This window comes from Astatotilapia calliptera, chromosome 3 (assembly GCF_964374335.1).
Source record: "Astatotilapia calliptera chromosome 3, fAstCal68.1, whole genome shotgun sequence".
Taxonomy (NCBI): domain Eukaryota; kingdom Metazoa; phylum Chordata; class Actinopteri; order Cichliformes; family Cichlidae; genus Astatotilapia; species Astatotilapia calliptera.
In genome coordinates this window covers 23652410-23671192 of record NC_137424.1, presented here as the reverse complement: position 1 = coordinate 23671192, position 18783 = coordinate 23652410, and the positions used below count along the sequence as shown (strand labels likewise).

The following is an 18783-nucleotide window of genomic DNA, read 5'->3' as shown; positions in this document are numbered from 1 at the left end:
GAGGCCACTTACACCACACCAGGGCCTGTGGCTCTTGCTCAGGCCACTCACATCACACCAGGCCCTGCGCTTCTGGCCGAGGCCATCTTCACCAAACCAGGCCCTGTGCTGCTAGCTGTGGCCATGTACAACACACCAGAACCTGTGCTGGTTCCTGAGGCCATCTTCAACAATCCAGGGCCTGTGCTGTTAGATAAATGCTAAACTGAGCCTTTGGGTTAGGGTATTATGCAAACATGCAGGTATGGTTAAAGGATTGTCTTCGTAACTTCAGGTACTTGCCACCTAATCAGTTGAATCCATAAATTGAGACATTGTGCTGGGGCCAGCAGCTTACGGCCATACCACCCTGAGCACGCCCGACCTCGTCTGATCTCGGAAGCTAAGCAGGGCTGGGCTTGGTTAGTACTTGGATGGGAGACTGCCTGGGAATACCTGGTGCTGTAAGCCTTTCATTTTCATGTCATTGAATCGCTTTTGATCCAGAGAAGGGGTGTATTAAAAGACCAAAAGCAGCTGCCCATTAATGAGGGCACATTAACGACATTGCTTTTGGCTGTTTTCCAATGTCTTGTGCTGCTAGCTGATGCCACCTACACCACACCAGGGCCTGAGTGACCGGCTGGGGCCACTTACACCACATCAGGGCCTGTGGCTGCTGGCTGAGGCCACTTACACCACACCAGGGCCTGTGGCTGCTGGCTGAGGCCACTTACACCACACCAGGGCCTGTGGCTGCTGGCTGAGGCCACCTACACCACACCAGGGCCTTAGTTGCTATTGAGGCCAATTACACCACACCAGGGTCTGTGGCTCTTGCTCAGGCCACTTACACCACACCAGGGCCTGTGGCTGCTGGCTGAGGCCACTTACACCACACCAGGGCATTAGTTGCTATTGAGGCCACTTACACCACACCAGGGCCTGTGGCTGCTGGCTGAGGCCACTTACACCACACCAGGGCCTGTGGCTCTGGCTGAGGCCACTTACACCACACCAGGGCCTGTGGCTGCTGGCTGAGGCCACTTACACCACACCAGGGCCTGTGGCTGCTGGCTGAGGCCACTTACACCACACCAGGGCCTGTGGCTGCTGGCTGAGGCCACTTACACCACACCAGTGCCTGTGGCTTCTGGCTGAGGCCACTTACACCACACCAGGGCCTGTGGCTCTTGCTCAGGCCACTCACATCACACCAGGCCCTGCGCTTCTGGCCGAGGCCATCTTCACCAAACCAGGCCCTGTGCTGCTAGCTGTGGCCATGTACAACACACCAGAACCTGTGCTGGTTCCTGAGGCCATCTTCAACAATCCAGGGCCTGTGCTGTTAGATAAATGCTAAACTGAGCCTTTGGGTTAGGGTATTATGCAAACATGCAGGTATGGTTAAAGGATTGTCTTCGTAACTTCAGGTACTTGCCACCTAATCAGTTGAATCCATAAATTGAGACATTGTGCTGGGGCCAGCAGCTTACGGCCATACCACCCTGAGCACGCCCGACCTCGTCTGATCTCGGAAGCTAAGCAGGGCTGGGCTTGGTTAGTACTTGGATGGGAGACTACCTGGGAATACCTGGTGCTGTAAGCCTTTCATTTTCATGTCATTGAACCGCTTTTGATCCAGAGAAGGGGTGTATTAAAAGACCAAAAGCAGCTGCCCATTAATGAGGGCACATTAACGACATTGCTTTTGGCTGTTTTCCAATGTCTTGTGCTGCTAGCTGATGCCACCTACACCACACCAGGGCCTGAGTGACCGGCTGGGGCCACTTACACCACATCAGGGCCTGTGGCTGCTGGCTGAGGCCACTTACACCACACCAGGGCCTGTGGCTGCTGGCTGAGGCCACTTACACCACACCAGGGCATTAGTTGCTATTGAGGCCAATTACACCACACCAGGGTCTGTGGCTCTTGCTCAGGCCACTTACACCACACCAGGGCCTGTGGCTGCTGGCTGAGGCCACCTACACCACACCAGGGCATTAGTTGCTATTGAGGCCAATTACACCACACCAGGGTCTGTGACTCTTGCTCAGGCCACTTACACCACACCAGGGCCTGTGGCACTGGCTGAGGCCACTTACACCACACCTGGGCCTGTGGCTGCTGGCTGAGGCCACTTACACCACACCAGGGCCTGTGGCTGCTGGCTGAGGTCACTTACACCACACCAGTGCCTGTGGCTGCTGGCTGAGGGCACTTACACCACACCAGGGCCTGTGGCTGCTGGCTGAGGCCACTTACACCACACCAGGGCCTGTGGCTGCTGGCTGAGGTCACTTACACCACACCAGTGCCTGTGGCTGCTGGCTGAGGGCACTTACACCACACCAGTGCCTGTGGCTTCTGGCTGAGGCCACTTACACCACACCAGGGCCTGTGGCTCTTGCTCAGGCCACTTACACCACACCAGGGCCTGTGGCTGCTGGCTGAGGCCACTTACACCACACCAGGGCCTGTGGCTGCTGGCTGAGGGCACTTACACCACACCAGTGCCTGTGGCTGCTGGCTGAGGCCACTTACACCACACCAGGGCCTGTGGCTGCTGGCTGAGGGCACTTACACCACACCAGTGCCTGTGGCTGCTGGCTGAGGCCACTTACACCACACCAGGGCATTAGTTGCTATTGAGGCCCCTTACACCACACCAGGGCCTGTGGCACTGGCTGAGGCCACTTACACCACACCAGGGCCTGTGGCTGCTGGCTGAGGCCACCTACACCACACCAGGGCATTAGTTGCTATTGAGGCCAATTACACCACACCAGGGTCTGTGACTCTTGCTCAGGCCACTTACACCACACCAGGGCCTGTGGCACTGGCTGAGGCCACTTACACCACACCAGGGCCTGTGGCTGCTGGCTGAGGGCACTTACACCACACCAGGGCCTGTGGCTGCTGGCTGAGGCCACTTACACCACACCAGGGCCTGTGGCTGCTGGCTGAGGTCACTTACACCACACCAGGGCCTGTGGCTGCTGGCTGAGGGCACTTACACCACACCAGTGCCTGTGGCTTCTGGCTGAGGCCACTTACACCACACCAGGGCCTGTGGCAGCTGGCTCAGGCCACTTACACCACACCAGGGCCTGTGGCTGCTGGCTGAGGCCACTTACACCACACCAGGGCCTGTGGCTGCTGGCTGAGGCCACTTACACCACACCAGTGCCTGTGGCTGCTGGCTGAGGCCACTTACACCACACCAGGGCATTAGTTGCTATTGAGGCCCCTTACACCACACCAGGGCCTGTGGCACTGGCTGAGGCCACTTACACCACACCAGGGCCTGTGGCTGCTGGCTGAGGCCACCTACACCTCACCAGGGCATTAGTTGCTATTGAGGCCAGTTACACCACACCAGGGTCTGTGGCTCTTGCTCAGGCCACTTACACCACACCAGGGCCTGTGGCACTGGCTGAGGCCACTTACACCACACCAGGGCCTGTGGCTCTGGCTGAGGCCACTTACACCACACCAGGGCCTGTGGCTGCTGGCTGAGGCCATTTACACCACACCAGGGCCTGTGCTGCTAGCTGTGGCCATGTACAACACACCAGGCCCTGTGCTGGTTCCTGAGGCCATCTTCAACAATCCAGGGCCTGTGCTGTTAGATAAATGCTAAACTGAGCCTTTGGGTTAGGGTATTATGCAACCATGCAGGTATGGTTAAAGGATTGTCTTCGTAACTTCAGGTACTTGCCACCTAATCAGTTGAATCCATAAATTGAGACATTGTGCTGGGGCCAGCAGCTTACGGCCATACCACCCTGAGCACGCCCGACCTCGTCTGATCTCGGAAGCTAAGCAGGGCTGGGCTTGGTTAGTACTTGGATGGGAGACTACCTGGGAATACCTGGTGCTGTAAGCCTTTCATTTTCATGTCATTGAACCGCTTTTGATCCAGAGAAGGGGTGTATTAAAAGACCAAAAGCAGCTGCCCATTAATGAGGGCACATTAACGACATTGCTTTTGGCTGTTTTCCAATGTCTTGTGCTGCTAGCTGATGCCACCTACACCACACCAGGGCCTGAGTGACCGGCTGGGGCCACTTACACCACATCAGGGCCTGTGGCTGCTGGCTGAGGCCACTTACACCACACCAGGGCCTGTGGCTGCTGGCTGAGGCCACTTACACCACACCAGGGCCTGTGGCTGCTGGCTGAGGCCACCTACACCACACCAGGGCCTTAGTTGCTATTGAGGCCAATTACACCACACCAGGGTCTGTGGCTCTTGCTCAGGCCACTTACACCACACCAGGGCCTGTGGCTGCTGGCTGAGGCCACTTACACCACACCAGGGCATTAGTTGCTATTGAGGCCACTTACACCACACCAGGGCCTGTGGCTGCTGGCTGAGGCCACCTACACCACACCAGGGCATTAGTTGCTATTGAGGCCAATTACACCACACCAGGGTCTGTGGCTCTTGCTCAGGCCACTTACACCACACCAGGGCCTGTGGCACTGGCTGAGGCCACTTACACCACACCAGGGCCTGTGGCACTGGCTGAGGCCACTTACACCACACCAGGGCCTGTGGCTGCTGGCTGAGGCCACCTACACCACACCAGGGCATTAGTTGCTATTGAGGCCAATTACACCACACCAGGGTCTGTGACTCTTGCTCAGGCCACTTACACCACACCAGGGCCTGTGGCACTGGCTGAGGCCACTTACACCACACCAGGGCCTGTGGCTGCTGGCTGAGGCCACTTACACCACACCAGGGCCTGTGGCTGCTGGCTGAGGTCACTTACACCACACCAGGGCCTGTGGCTGCTGGCTGAGGGCACTTACACCACACCAGGGCCTGTGGCTTCTGGCTGAGGCCACTTACACCACACCAGGGCCTGTGGCTGCTGGCTCAGGCCACTTACACCACACCAGGGCCTGTGGCTGCTGGCTGAGGCCACTTACACCACACCAGGGCCTGTGGCTGCTGGCTGAGGCCACTTACACCACACCAGTGCCAGTGGCTGCTGGCTGAGGCCACTTACACCACACCAGGGCATTAGTTGCTATTGAGGCCCCTTACACCACACCAGGGCCTGTGGCACTGGCTGAGGCCACTTACACCACACCAGGGCCTGTGGCACTGGCTGAGGCCACTTACACCACACCAGGGCCTGTGGCACTGGCTCAGGCCACTTACACCACACCAGGGCCTGTGGCTGTTGGCTGAGGCCACTTACACCACACCAGGGCATTAGTTGCTATTGAGGCCCCTTACACCACACCAGGGCCTGTGGCACTGGCTGAGGCCACTTACACCACACCAGGGCCTGTGGCTGCTGGCTGAGGCCACCTACACCACACCAGGGCATTAGTTGCTATTGAGGCCAATTACACCACACCAGGGTCGGTGGCTCTTGCTCAGGCCACTTACACCACACCAGGGCCTGTGGCACTGGCTGAAGTCACTTACACCACACCAGGGCCTGTGGCTGCTGGCTGAGGCCACTTACACCACACCAGTGCCTGTGGCTTCTGGCTGAGGCCACTTACACCACACCACGGCCTTATTTGCTTCTGAGGCCACTTACACCACACCAGGGCCTGTGGCTCTGGATGAGGCCACTTACACCACACCAGGGCCTGTGGCTGCTGGCTGAGGCCACTTACACCACACCAGTGCCTGTGGCTTCTGGCTGAGGCGACTTACACCACACCAAGGCCTGTGGCTGCTGGCTGAGGCCACTTACACCACACCAGGGTCTGTGGCTCTTGCTCAGGCCACTTACACCACACCAGGGCCTGTGGCTCCTGGCTGAGGCCACATACACCACAATACGGCCTTATTTGCTTCTCAGGCCACTTACACCACACCAGGGCCTGTGGCTGCTGGCTGAGGCCACATACACCACACCAGGGCCTTAGTTGCTATTGAGGCCAATTACACCACACCAGGGCCTGTGGCTCTTGCTCAGGCCACTTACACCACACCAGGGCCTGTGGCTCTTGCTCAGGCCACTTACTCCACACCAGGGCCTGTGGCTCTTGCTCAGGCCACTTACACCACACCAGGGCCTGTGGCTCTTGCTCAGGCCACTCATATCACACCAGGCCCTGTGCTTCTGGCCGAGGCCATCTTCACCAAACCAGGCCCTGTGCTGCTAGCTGTGGCCATGTACAACACACCAGGCCCTGTTCTGGTTCCTGAGGCCATCTTCAACAATCCAGGGCCTGTGCTGTTGGATAAATGCTAAACTGAGCCTTTTGGTTAGGGTATTATGCAAACATGCGGGTATGGTTATAGGATTGTCTTCGTAACTTCAGGTACTTGCCACCTAATCACTTGAATCCATAAATTGAGACATTGTGCTGGGGCCAGCAGCTTACGGCCATACCACCCTGAGCACGCCCGACCTCGTCTGATCTCGGAAGCTAAGCAGGGCTGGGCTTGGTTAGTACTTGGATGGGAGACTTCCTTGGAATACCTGGTGCTGTAAGCCTTTCATTTTCATGTCATTGAACCGCTTTTGATCCAGAGAAGGGGTGTATTAAAAGACCAAAAGCAGCTGCCCATTAATGAGGGCACATTAACGACACTGCTTTTGGCTCTTTTCCAATGTCTTGTGCTGCTAGCTGATGCCACCTACACCACACCAGGGCCTGAGTGACCGGCTGGGGCCACTTACACCACATCAGGGCCTGTGGCTCTGGCTGAGGCCACTTACACCACACCAGGGCCTGTGGCTGCTGGCTGAGGCCACTTACACCACACCAGGGCCTGTGGCTGCTGGCTGAGGCCACCTACACCACACCAGGGCCTTAGTTGCTATTGAGGCCAATTACACCACATCAGGGTCTGTGGCTCTGGCTGAGGCCACTTACACCACACCAGGGCCTGTGGCTGCTAGCTGATGCCACCTACACAACACCAGGGCCTAAGTGACCGGCTGGGGCCACTTACACCACATCAGGGCCTGTGGCTCTGGCTGAGGCCACTTACACCACACCAAGGCCTGTGGCTGCTGGCTGAGGCCACCTACACCACACCAGGGCCTTAGTTGCTATTGAGGCCAATTACACCACACCAGGGTCTGTGGCTCTTGCTCAGGCCACTTACACCACACCAGGGCCTGTGGCTGCTGGCTGAGGCCACTTACACCACACAAGGGCCTGTGGCTGCTGGCTGAGGCCACCTACACCACACCAGGGCCTGTGGCTGCTGGCTGAGACCACTTACACCACACCAGGGCCTGTGGCTCTTGCTCAGGCCACTTACACCACACCAGGGCCTGTGGCTCTTGCTCAGGCCACTCATACCACACCAGGCCCTGTGCTTCTGGCCGAGGCCATCTTCACCAAACCAGGCCCTGTGCTTCTTGCTGTGGCCATGTACAACACACCAGGCCCTGTGCTTGTTCCTGAGGCCATCTTCAACAATCCAGGGCCTGTGCTGTTAGATAAATGCTAAACTGAGCCTTTGGGTTAGGGTATTATGCAAACATGCAGGTATGGTTAAAGGATTGTCTTCGTAACTTCAGGTACTTGCCACCTAATCAGTTGAATCCATAAATTGAGACATTGTGCTGGGGCCAGCAGCTTACGGCCATACCACCCTGAGCACGCCCGACCTCGTCTGATCTCGGAAGATAAGCATGGCTGGGCTTGGTTAGTACTTGGATGGGAGACTACCTGGGAATACCTGGTGCTGTAAGCCTTTCTTTTTCATGTCATTGAACCGCTTTTGATCCAGAGAAGGGGTGTATTAAAAGACCAAAAGAAGCTGCCCATTAATGAGGGCACATTAACGACACTGCTTTTGGCTGTTTTCCAATGTCTTGTGCTGCTAGCTGATGCCACCTACACCACACCAGGGCCTGAGTGACCGGCTGGGGCCACTTACACCACATCAGGGCCTGTGGCTGCTGGCTGAGGCCACTTACACCACACCAGGGCCTGTGGCTGCTGGCTGAGGCCACTTACACCACACCAGGGCATTAGTTGCTATTGAGGCCAATTACACCACACCAGGGTCTGTGGCTCTTGCTCAGGCCACTTACACCACACCAGGGCCTGTGGCACTGGCTGAGGCCACTTACACCACACCAGGGCCTGTGGCTGCTGGCTGAGGCCACTTACACCACACCAGGGCCTGTGGCTGCTGGATGAGGCGACTTACACCACACCAAGGCCTGTGGCTGCTGGCTGAGGCCACTTACACCACACCAGGGCCTTAGTTGCTATTGAGGCCACTTACACCACACCAGGGCCTGTGGCTGCTGGCTGTGGCCATGTACACCACACCAGGGCCTGTGGCTGCTGGCTGAGGCCACATACACCACACCAGGGCCTTAGTTGCTATTGAGGCCAATTACACCACACCAGGGCCTGTGGCACTGGCTGAGGCCACTTACACCACACCAGGGCCTGTGGCTGCTGGCTGAGGCCACTTACACCACACCAGGGCCTGTGGCTGCTGGCTGAGGCCACTTACACCACACCAGGGCCTGTGGCTCTTGCTCAGGCCACTCATATCACACCAGACCCTGTGCTTCTGGCCGAGGCCATCTTCACCCAACCAGGCCCTGTGCTGCTAGCTGTGGCCATGTACAACACACCAGGCCCTGTGCTGGTTCCAGAAGCCATCTTCAACAATCCAGGGCCTGTGCTGTTGGATAAATGCCAAACTGAGCCTTTGGGTTAGGGTATTATGCAAACATGCAGTTATGGTTATAGGATTGTCTTCGTAACTTCAGGTACTTGCCACCTAATCACTTGAATCCATAAATTGAGACATTGTGCTGGGGCCAGCAGCTTACGGCCATACCACCCTGAGCACGCCCGACCTCGTCTGATCTCGGAAGCTAAGCAGGGCTGGGCTTGGTTAGTACTTGGATGGGAGACTGCCTGGGAATACCTGGTGCTGTAAGCCTTTCATTTTCATGTCATTGAACTGCTTTTGATCCAGAGAAGGGGTGTATTAAAAGACCAAAAGCAGCTGCCCATTAATGAGGGCACATTAACGACACTGCTTTTGGCTTTTTTCCAATGTCTTGTGCTGCTAGCTGATGCCACCTACACCACACCAGGGCCTGAGTGACCGGCTGGGGCCACTTACACCACATCAGGGCCTGTGGCTCTGGCTGAGGCCACTTACACCACACCAGGGCCTGTGGCTGCTGGCTGAGGCCACTTACACCACACCAGGGCCTGTGGCTGCTGGCTGAGGCCACCTACACCACACCAGGGCATTAGTTGCTATTGAGGCCAATTACACCACACCAGGGTCTGTGGCTCTTGCTCAGGCCACTTACACCACACCAGGGCCTGTGGCACTGGCTGAGGCCACTTACACTACACCAGGGCCTGTGGTTCTGGCTGAGGCCACTTACACCACATCAGGGCCTGTGGCTGCTGGATGAGGCGACTTACACCACACCAAGGGCCTGTGGCTGCTGGCTGAGGCCACCCACACCACACCAGGGCCTGTGGCTGCTGGCTGAGGCCACTTACACCACACCAGGGCCTGTGGCTCTTGCTCAGGCCACTCATATCACACCAGACCCTGTGGCTCTGGCTGAGGCCACTTACACCACACCAGGGCCTGTGGCTCTGGCTGAGGCCACTTACACCACATCAGGGCCTGTGGCTGCTGGATGAGGCGACTTACACCACACCAAGGGCCTGTGGCTGCTGGCTGAGGCCACCTACACCACACCAGGGCCTGTGGCTGCTGGCTGAGGCCACTTACACCACACCAAGGGCCTGTGGCTGCTGGCTGAGGCCACATACACAACACCATGGCCTTTTTTGCTTCTGAGGCCACTTACACCACACCAGGGCCTGTGGCTGCTGGCTGAGGCCACATACACCACACCAGGGCCTTAGTTGCTATTGAGGCCAATTACACCACACCAGGGCCTGTTGCTCTTGCTCAGGCCACTTACACCACACCAGGGCCTGTGGCTCTTGCTCAGGCCACTTACTCCACACCAGGGCCTGTGGCTCTTGCTCAGGCCACTCATATCACACCAGGCCCTGTGCTTCTGGCCGAGGCCATCTTCACCAAACCAGGCCCTGTGCTGCTAGCTGTGGCCATGTACAACACACCAGGCCCTGTTCTGGTTCCTGAGGCCATCTTCAACAATCCAGGGCCTGTGCTGTTGGATAAATGCTAAACTGAGCCTTTGGGTTAGGGTATTATGCAAACATGCAGGTATGGTTATAGGATTGTCTTCGTAACTTCAGGTACTTGCCACCTAATCAGTTGAATCCATAAATTGAGACATTGTGCTGGGGCCAGCAGCTTACGGCCATACCACCCTGAGCACGCCCGACCTCGTCTGATCTCGGAAGCTAAGCAGGGCTGGGCTTGGTTAGTACTTGGATGGGAGACTTCCTTGGAATACCTAGTGCTGTAAGCCTTTCATTTTCATGTCATTGAACCGCTTTTGATCCAGAGAAGGGGTGTATTAAAAGACCAAAAGCAGCTGCCCATTAATGAGGGCACATTAACGACATTGCTTTTGGCTGTTTTCCAATGTCTTGTGCTGCTAGCTGATGCCACTTACACCACACCAGGGCCAGAGTGACCGGCTGGGGCCACTTACACCACATCAGGGCCTGTGGTTGCTGGCTGAGGCCACTTACACCACACCAGGGCCTGTGGCTGCTGGCTGAGGCCACTTACACCACACCAGGGCCTGTGGCTGCTGGCTGAGGCCACCTACACCACACCAGGGCATTAGTTGCTATTGAGGCCAATTACACCACACCAGGGTCTGTGGCTCTTGCTCAGGCCACTTACACCACACCAGGGCCTGTGGCACTGGCTGAGGCCACTTACACTACACCAGGGCCTGTGGTTCTGGCTGAGGCCACTTACACCACATCAGGGCCTGTGGCTGCTGGATGAGGCGACTTACACCACACCAAGGGCCTGTGGCTGCTGGCTGAGGCCACCCACACCACACCAGGGCCTGTGGCTGCTGGCTGAGGCCACTTACACCACACCAGGGCCTGTGGCTCTTGCTCAGGCCACTCATATCACACCAGACCCTGTGGCTCTGGCTGAGGCCACTTACACCACACCAGGGCCTGTGGCTCTGGCTGAGGCCACTTACACCACATCAGGGCCTGTGGCTGCTGGATGAGGCGACTTACACCACACCAAGGGCCTGTGGCTGCTGGCTGAGGCCACCTACACCACACCAGGGCCTGTGGCTGCTGGCTGAGGCCACTTACACCACACCAAGGGCCTGTGGCTGCTGGCTGAGGCCACATACACAACACCATGGCCTTTTTTGCTTCTGAGGCCACTTACACCACACCAGGGCCTGTGGCTGCTGGCTGAGGCCACATACACCACACCAGGGCCTTAGTTGCTATTGAGGCCAATTACACCACACCAGGGCCTGTTGCTCTTGCTCAGGCCACTTACACCACACCAGGGCCTGTGGCTCTTGCTCAGGCCACTTACTCCACACCAGGGCCTGTGGCTCTTGCTCAGGCCACTCATATCACACCAGGCCCTGTGCTTCTGGCCGAGGCCATCTTCACCAAACCAGGCCCTGTGCTGCTAGCTGTGGCCATGTACAACACACCAGGCCCTGTTCTGGTTCCTGAGGCCATCTTCAACAATCCAGGGCCTGTGCTGTTGGATAAATGCTAAACTGAGCCTTTGGGTTAGGGTATTATGCAAACATGCAGGTATGGTTATAGGATTGTCTTCGTAACTTCAGGTACTTGCCACCTAATCAGTTGAATCCATAAATTGAGACATTGTGCTGGGGCCAGCAGCTTACGGCCATACCACCCTGAGCACGCCCGACCTCGTCTGATCTCGGAAGCTAAGCAGGGCTGGGCTTGGTTAGTACTTGGATGGGAGACTTCCTTGGAATACCTAGTGCTGTAAGCCTTTCATTTTCATGTCATTGAACCGCTTTTGATCCAGAGAAGGGGTGTATTAAAAGACCAAAAGCAGCTGCCCATTAATGAGGGCACATTAACGACATTGCTTTTGGCTGTTTTCCAATGTCTTGTGCTGCTAGCTGATGCCACTTACACCACACCAGGGCCAGAGTGACCGGCTGGGGCCACTTACACCACATCAGGGCCTGTGGTTGCTGGCTGAGGCCACTTACACCACACCAGGGCCTGTGGCTGCTGGCTGAGGCCACCTACACCACACCAGGGCCTTACTTGCTATTGAGGCCAATTACACCACACCAGGGTCTGTGGCTCTTGCTCAGGCCACTTACACCACACCAGGGCCTGTGGCTGCTGGATGAGGCGACTTACACCACACCAAGGCCTGTGGCTGCTGGATGAGGCCACTTACACAACACCAGGGCCTTAGTTGCTATTGAGGCCACTTACACCACACCAGGGCCTGTGGCTCTGGCTGAGGCCACTTACACCACACCACGGCCTTATTTGCTTCTGAGGCCACTTACACCACACCAGGGCCTGTGGCTCTGGCTGAGGCCACTTACACCACACCAGGGCCTGTGGCTCTTGCTCAGGCCACTTACACCACACCAGGGCCTGTGGCTCTTGCTCAGGCCACTCATATCACACCAGGCCCTGCGCTTCTGGCCGAGGCCATCTTCACCAAACCAGGCCCTGTGCTGCTAGCTGTGACCATGTACAACACACCAGGCCCTGTTCTTGTTCCTGAGGCCATCTTCAACAATCCAGGGCCTGTGCTGTTGGATAAATGCTAAACTGAGCCTTTGGGTTAGGGTATTATGCAAACATGCAGGTATGGTTATAGGATTGTCTTCGTAACTCCAGGTACTTGCCACCTAATCACTTGAATCCATAAATTGAGACATTGTGCTGGGGCCAGCAGCTTACGGCCATACCACCCTGAGCATGCCCGACCACGTCTGATCTCGGAAGCTAAGCAGGGCTGTTCTTGGTTAGTACTTGGATGGGAGACTTCCTTGGAATACCAGGTGCTGTAAGCCTTTCATTTTCATGTCTTTGAACCGCTTTTGATCCAGAGAAGGGGTGTATTAAAAGACCAAAAGCAGCTGCCCATTAATGAGGGCACATTAACGACATTGCTTTTGGCTGTTTTCCAATGTCTTGTGCTGCTAGCTGATGCCACCTACACCACACCAGGGCCTGAGTGACCGGCTGGGGCCACTTACACCACATCAGGGCCTGTGGCTGCTGGCTGAGGCCACTTACACCACACCAGGGCCTGTGGCTGCTGGCTGAGGCCACTTACACCACACCAGGGCATTAGTTGCTATTGAGGCCAATTACACCACACCAGGGTCTGTGGCTCTTGCTCAGGCCACTTACACCACACCAGGGCCTGTGGCACTGGCTGAGGCCACTTACACCACACCAGGGCCTGTGGCTGCTGGCTGAGGCCACTTACACCACACCAGGGCCTGTGGCTGCTGGCTGAGGCCACTTACACCACACCAGGGCCTGTGGCTGCTGGCTGAGGGCACTTACACCACACCAGTGCCTGTGGCTTCTGGCTGAGGCCACTTACACCACACCAGTGCCTGTGGCTCTTGCTCATGCCACTTACACCACACCAGGGCCTGTGGCTGCTGGCTGAGGGCACTTACACCACACCAGTGCCTGTGGCTGCTGGCTGAGGCCACTTACACCACACCAGGGCATTAGTTGCTATTGAGGCCACTTACACCACACCAGGGCCTGTGGCTGCTGGCTGAGGCCACATACACAACACCAGGGCCTTAGTTGCTATTGAGGCCAATTACACCACACCAGGGCCTGTGGCACTGGCTGAGGTCACTTACACCACACCAGGGCCTGTGGCTGCTGGCTGAGGCCACTTACACCACACAAGGGCCTGTGGCTGCTGGCTGAGGCCACCCACACCACACCAGGGCCAGTGGCTGCTGGCTGAGGCCACTTACACCACACCAGGGCCTGTGGCTCTTGCTCAGGCCACTCATATCACACCAGACCCTGTGCTTCTGGCCGAGGCCATCTTCACCAAACCAGGCCCTGTGCTGCTTGCTGTGGCCATGTACAACACACCAGGCCCTGTGCTGGTTCCTGAGGCCATCTTCAACAATCCAGGGCCTGTGCTGTTAGATAAATGCCAAACTGAGCCTTTGGGTTAGGGTATTATGCAAACATGCAGGTATGGTTATAGGATTGTCTTCGTAACTTCAGGTACTTGCCACCTAATCAGTTGAATCCATAAATTGAGACATTGTGCTGGGGCCAGCAGCTTACGGCCATACCACCCTGAGCACGCCCGACCTCGTCTGATCTCGGAAGCTAAGAAGGGCTGGGCTTGGTTAGTACTTGGATGGGAGACTGCCTGGGAATACCTGGTGCTGTAAGCCTTTCATTTTCATGTCATTGAACCGCTTTTGATCCAGAGAAGGGGTGTATTAAAAGACCAAAAGCAGCTGCCCATTAATGAGGGCACATTAACGACACTGCTTTTGGCTGTTTTCCAATGTCTTGTGCTGCTAGCTGATGCCACCTACACCACACCAGGGCCTGAGTGACCGGCTGGGGCCACTTACACCACATCAGGGCCTGTGGCTCTGGCTGAGGCCACTTACACTACACCAGGGCCTGTGGCTCTGGCTGAGGCCACTTACACCACATCAGGGCCTGTGGCTGCTGGATGAGGCGACTTACACCACACCAAGGGCCTGTGGCTGCTGGCTGAGGCCACCCACACCACACCAGGGCCTGTGGCTGCTGGCTGAGGCCACTTACACCACACCAGGGCCTGTGGCTCTTGCTCAGGCCACTCATATCACACCAGACCCTGTGGCTCTGGCTGAGGCAACTTACACCACACCAGGGCCTGTGGCTCTGGCTGAGGCCACTTACACCACATCAGGGCCTGTGGCTGCTGGATGAGGCGACTTACACCACACCAAGGGCCTGTGGCTGCTGGCTGAGGCCACCCACACCACACCAGGGCCTGTGGCTGCTGGCTGAGGCCACTTACACCACACCAAGGGCCTGTGGCTGCTGGCTGAGGCCACATACACAACACCACGGCCTTATTTGCTTCTGAGGCCACTTACACCACACCAGGGCCTGTGGCTGCTGGCTGAGGTCACATACACCACACCAGGGCCTTAGTTGCTATTGAGGCCAATTACACCACACCAGGGCCTGTTGCTCTTGCTCAGGCCACTTACACCACACCAGGGCCTGTGGCTCTTGCTCAGGCCACTTACTCCACACCAGGGCCTGTGGCTCTTGCTCAGGCCACTCATATCACACCAGGCCCTGTGCTTCTGGCCGAGGCCATCTTCACCAAACCAGGCCCTGTGCTGCTAGCTGTGGCCATGTACAACACACCAGGCCCTGTTCTGGTTCCTGAGGCCATCTTCAACAATCCAGGGCCTGTGCTGTTGGATAAATGCTAAACTGAGCCTTTGGGTTAGGGTATTATGCAAACATGCAGTTTTGGTTATAGGATTGTCTTCGTAACTTCAGGTACTTGCCACCTAATCAGTTGAATCCATAAATTGAGACATTGTGCTGGGGCCAGCAGCTTACGGCCATACCACCCTGAGCACGCCCGACCTCGTCTGATCTCGGAAGCTAAGCAGGGCTGGGCTTGGTTAGTACTTGGATGGGAGACTTCCTTGGAATACCTGGTGCTGTAAGCCTTTCATTTTCATGTCATTGAACCGCTTTTGATCCAGAGAAGGGGTGTATTAAAAGACCAAAAGCAGCTGCCCATTAATGAGGGCACATTAACGACATTGCTTTTGGCTGTTTTCCAATGTCTTGTGCTGCTAGCTGATGCCACTTACACCACACCAGGGCCTGAGTGACCGGCTGGGGCCACTTACACCACATCAGGGCCTGTGGTTGCTGGCTGAGGCCACTTACACCACACCAGGGCCTGTGGCTGCTGGCTGAGGCCACCTACACCACACCAGGGCCTTACTTGCTATTGAGGCCAATTACACCACACCAGGGTCTGTGGCTCTTGCTCAGGCCACTTTTACCACACCAGGGCCTGTGGCTGCTGGATGAGGCGACTTACACCACACCAAGGCCTGTGGCTGCTGGATGAGGCCACTTACACCACACCAGGGCCTTAGTTGCTATTGAGGCCACTTACACCACACCAGGGCCTGTGGCTCTGGCTGAGGCCACTTACACCACACCACGGCCTTATTTGCTTCTGAGGCCACTTACACCACACCAGGGCCTGTGGCTCTGGCTGAGGCCACTTACACCACACCAGGGCCTGTGGCTCTTGCTCAGGCCACTTACTCCACACCAGGGCCTGTGGCTCTTGCTCAGGCCACTCCTATCACACCAGGCCCTGTGGCTGCTGGCCGAGGCCACTTACACCACACCAGGGCATTAGTTGCTATTGAGGCCACTTACACCACACCAGGGCCTGTGGCTGCTGGCTGAGGCCACCTACACCACACCAGGGCATTAGTTGCTATTGAGGCCAATTACACCACACCAGGGTCTGTGGCTCTTGCTCAGGCCACTTACACCACACCAGGGCCTGTGGCACTGGCTGAGGCCACTTACACCACACCAGGGCCTGTGGCTGCTGGCTGAGGCCACTTACACCACACCAGTGCCTGTGGCTTCTGGCTGAGGCCACTTACACCACACCAGGGCCTGTGGCTGCTGGCTGAGGCCACTTACACCACACCAGTGCCTGTGGCTTCTGGCTGAGGCGACTTAGACCACACCAGGGCCTGTGGCTCTTGCTCAGGCCACTCACATCACACCAGGCCCTGCGCTTCTGGCCGAGGCCATCTTCACCAAACCAGGCCCTGTGCTGCTAGCTGTGGCCATGTACAACACACCAGGCCCTGTGCTGGTTCCTGAGGCCATCTTCAACAATCCAGGGCCTGTGCTGTTAGATAAATGCTAAACTGAGCCTTTGGGTTAGGGTATTATGCAAACATGCAGGTATGGTTAAAGGATTGTCTTCGTAACTTCAGGTACTTGCCACCTAATCAGTTGAATCCATAAATTGAGACATTTTGCTGGGGCCAGCAGCTTACGGCCATACCACCCTGAGCACGCCCGAACTCGTCTGATCTCGGAAGCTAAGCAGGGCTGGGCTTGGTTAGTACTTGGATGGGAGACTACCTGGGAATACCTGGTGCTGTAAGCCTTTCATTTTCATGTCATTGAACCGCTTTTGATCCAGAGAAGGGGTGTATTAAAAGACCAAAAGCAGCTGCCCATTAATGAGGGCACATTAACGACATTGCTTTTGGCTGTTTTCCAATGTCTTGTGCTGCTAGCTGATGCCACCTACACCACACCAGGGCCTGAGTGACCGGCTGGGGCCACTTACACCACATCAGGGCCTGTGGCTGCTGGCTGAGGCCACTTACACCACACCAGGGCCTGTGGCTGCTGGCTGAGGCCACTTACACCACACCAGGGCCTGTGGCTGCTGGCTGAGGCCACTTACACCACACCAGGGCATTAGTTGCTATTGAGGCCACTTACACCACACCAGGGCCTGTGGCTGCTGGCTGAGGCCACCTACACCACACCAGGGCATTAGTTGCTATTGAGGCCAATTACACCACACCAGGGTCTGTGGCTCTTGCTCAGGCCACTTACACCACACCAGGGCCTGTGGCACTGGCTGAGGCCACTTACACCACACCAGGGCCTGTGGCTCTGGCTGAGGCCACTTACACCACACCAGGGCCTGTGGCTGCTGGCTGAGGCCACTTACACCACACCAGGGCCTGTGGCTGCTGGCTGAGGCCACTTACACCACACCAGTGCCTGTGGCTTCTGGCTGAGGCCACTTACACCACACCAGGGCCTTAGTTGCTATTGAGGCCAATTACACCACACCAGGGTCTGTGGCTCTTGCTCAGGCCACTTACACCACACCAGGGCCTGTGGCACTGGCTGAGGCCACTTACACCACACCAGGGCCTGTGGCTGCTGGCTGAGGCCACTTACACCACACCAGTGCCTGTGGCTGCTGGCTGAGGCCACTTACACCACACCAGGGCATTAGTTGCTATTGAGGCCCCTTACACCACACCAGGGCCTGTGGCACTGGTTGAGGCCACTTACACCACACCAGGGCCTGTGGCTGCTGGCTGAGGCCACCTACACCACACCAGGGCATTAGTTGCTATTGAAGCCAATTACACCACACCAGGGTCTGTGACTCTTGCTCAGGCCACTTACACCACACCAGGGCCTGTGGCACTGGCTGAGGCCACTTACACCACACCAGGGCCTGTGGCTGCTGGCTGAGGCCACTTACACCACACCAGGGCCTGTGGCTCCTGGCTGAGGCCACCTACACCACACCAGGGCATTAGTTGCTAATGAGGCCAATTACACCACACCAGGGTCTGTGGCTCTTGCTCAGGCCACTTACACCACACCAGGGCCTGTGGCTCTGGCTGAGGCCACTTACACCACACCAGGGCCTGTGGCTGCTGGCTGAGGCCACTTACACCACACCAGGGCCTGTGGCTGCTGGCTGAGGCCACTTACACCACACCAGTGCCTGTGGCTTCTGGCTGAGGCCACTTACACCACACCAGGGCCTTAGTTGCTATTGAGGCCAATTACACCACACCAGGGTCTGTGGCTCTTGCTCAGGCCACTTACACCACACCAGGGCCTGTGGCACTGGCTGAGGCCACTTACACCACACCAGGGCCTGTGGCTGCTGGCTGAGGCCACTTACACCACACCAGTGCCTGTGGCTGCTGGCTGAGGCCACTTACACCACACCAGGGCATTAGTTGCTATTGAGGCCCCTTACACCACACCAGGGCCTGTGGCACTGGTTGAGGCCACTTACACCACACCAGGGCCTGTGGCTGC

General features: G+C 57.1%; 11 non-coding genes and 1 pseudogene across 11 annotated transcripts; all 12 read left to right on the top strand.

Annotated features, from left to right (window-relative positions):
• Nucleotides 1–331: 331 nt before the first annotated feature.
• LOC145426480 (5S ribosomal RNA) lies at nt 332–450 on the top strand. The gene has a single exon (XR_013907190.1). It is a non-coding gene; the product is annotated as a 5S ribosomal RNA (ribosomal RNA).
• Nucleotides 451–1469: 1019 nt separating this feature from the next.
• On the top strand, nt 1470–1588 carry LOC145427720 (5S ribosomal RNA). The gene has a single exon (XR_013908262.1). It is a non-coding gene; the product is annotated as a 5S ribosomal RNA (ribosomal RNA).
• A 2164-nt stretch (nt 1589–3752) lies between these two features.
• Nucleotides 3753–3871, top strand: LOC145427719 (5S ribosomal RNA). The gene has a single exon (XR_013908261.1). It is a non-coding gene; the product is annotated as a 5S ribosomal RNA (ribosomal RNA).
• Nucleotides 3872–6339: 2468 nt separating this feature from the next.
• LOC145426758 (5S ribosomal RNA) lies at nt 6340–6458 on the top strand. The gene has a single exon (XR_013907474.1). It is a non-coding gene; the product is annotated as a 5S ribosomal RNA (ribosomal RNA).
• A 1095-nt stretch (nt 6459–7553) lies between these two features.
• LOC145427073 (5S ribosomal RNA) lies at nt 7554–7672 on the top strand. Its single transcript, XR_013907797.1, has one exon. It is a non-coding gene; the product is annotated as a 5S ribosomal RNA (ribosomal RNA).
• A 1096-nt stretch (nt 7673–8768) lies between these two features.
• LOC145426478 (5S ribosomal RNA) lies at nt 8769–8887 on the top strand. The gene has a single exon (XR_013907188.1). It is a non-coding gene; the product is annotated as a 5S ribosomal RNA (ribosomal RNA).
• Nucleotides 8888–10260: 1373 nt separating this feature from the next.
• Nucleotides 10261–10379, top strand: LOC145426596 (5S ribosomal RNA). Its single transcript, XR_013907306.1, has one exon. It is a non-coding gene; the product is annotated as a 5S ribosomal RNA (ribosomal RNA).
• A 1374-nt stretch (nt 10380–11753) lies between these two features.
• Nucleotides 11754–11872, top strand: LOC145426595 (5S ribosomal RNA). Its single transcript, XR_013907305.1, has one exon. It is a non-coding gene; the product is annotated as a 5S ribosomal RNA (ribosomal RNA).
• A 935-nt stretch (nt 11873–12807) lies between these two features.
• Nucleotides 12808–12926, top strand: LOC145427406 (5S ribosomal RNA; annotated as a pseudogene).
• Nucleotides 12927–14181: 1255 nt separating this feature from the next.
• LOC145427040 (5S ribosomal RNA) lies at nt 14182–14300 on the top strand. Its single transcript, XR_013907764.1, has one exon. It is a non-coding gene; the product is annotated as a 5S ribosomal RNA (ribosomal RNA).
• A 1177-nt stretch (nt 14301–15477) lies between these two features.
• On the top strand, nt 15478–15596 carry LOC145426757 (5S ribosomal RNA). The gene has a single exon (XR_013907473.1). It is a non-coding gene; the product is annotated as a 5S ribosomal RNA (ribosomal RNA).
• Nucleotides 15597–16964: 1368 nt separating this feature from the next.
• Nucleotides 16965–17083, top strand: LOC145426579 (5S ribosomal RNA). The gene has a single exon (XR_013907289.1). It is a non-coding gene; the product is annotated as a 5S ribosomal RNA (ribosomal RNA).
• Nucleotides 17084–18783: the final 1700 nt, after the last annotated feature.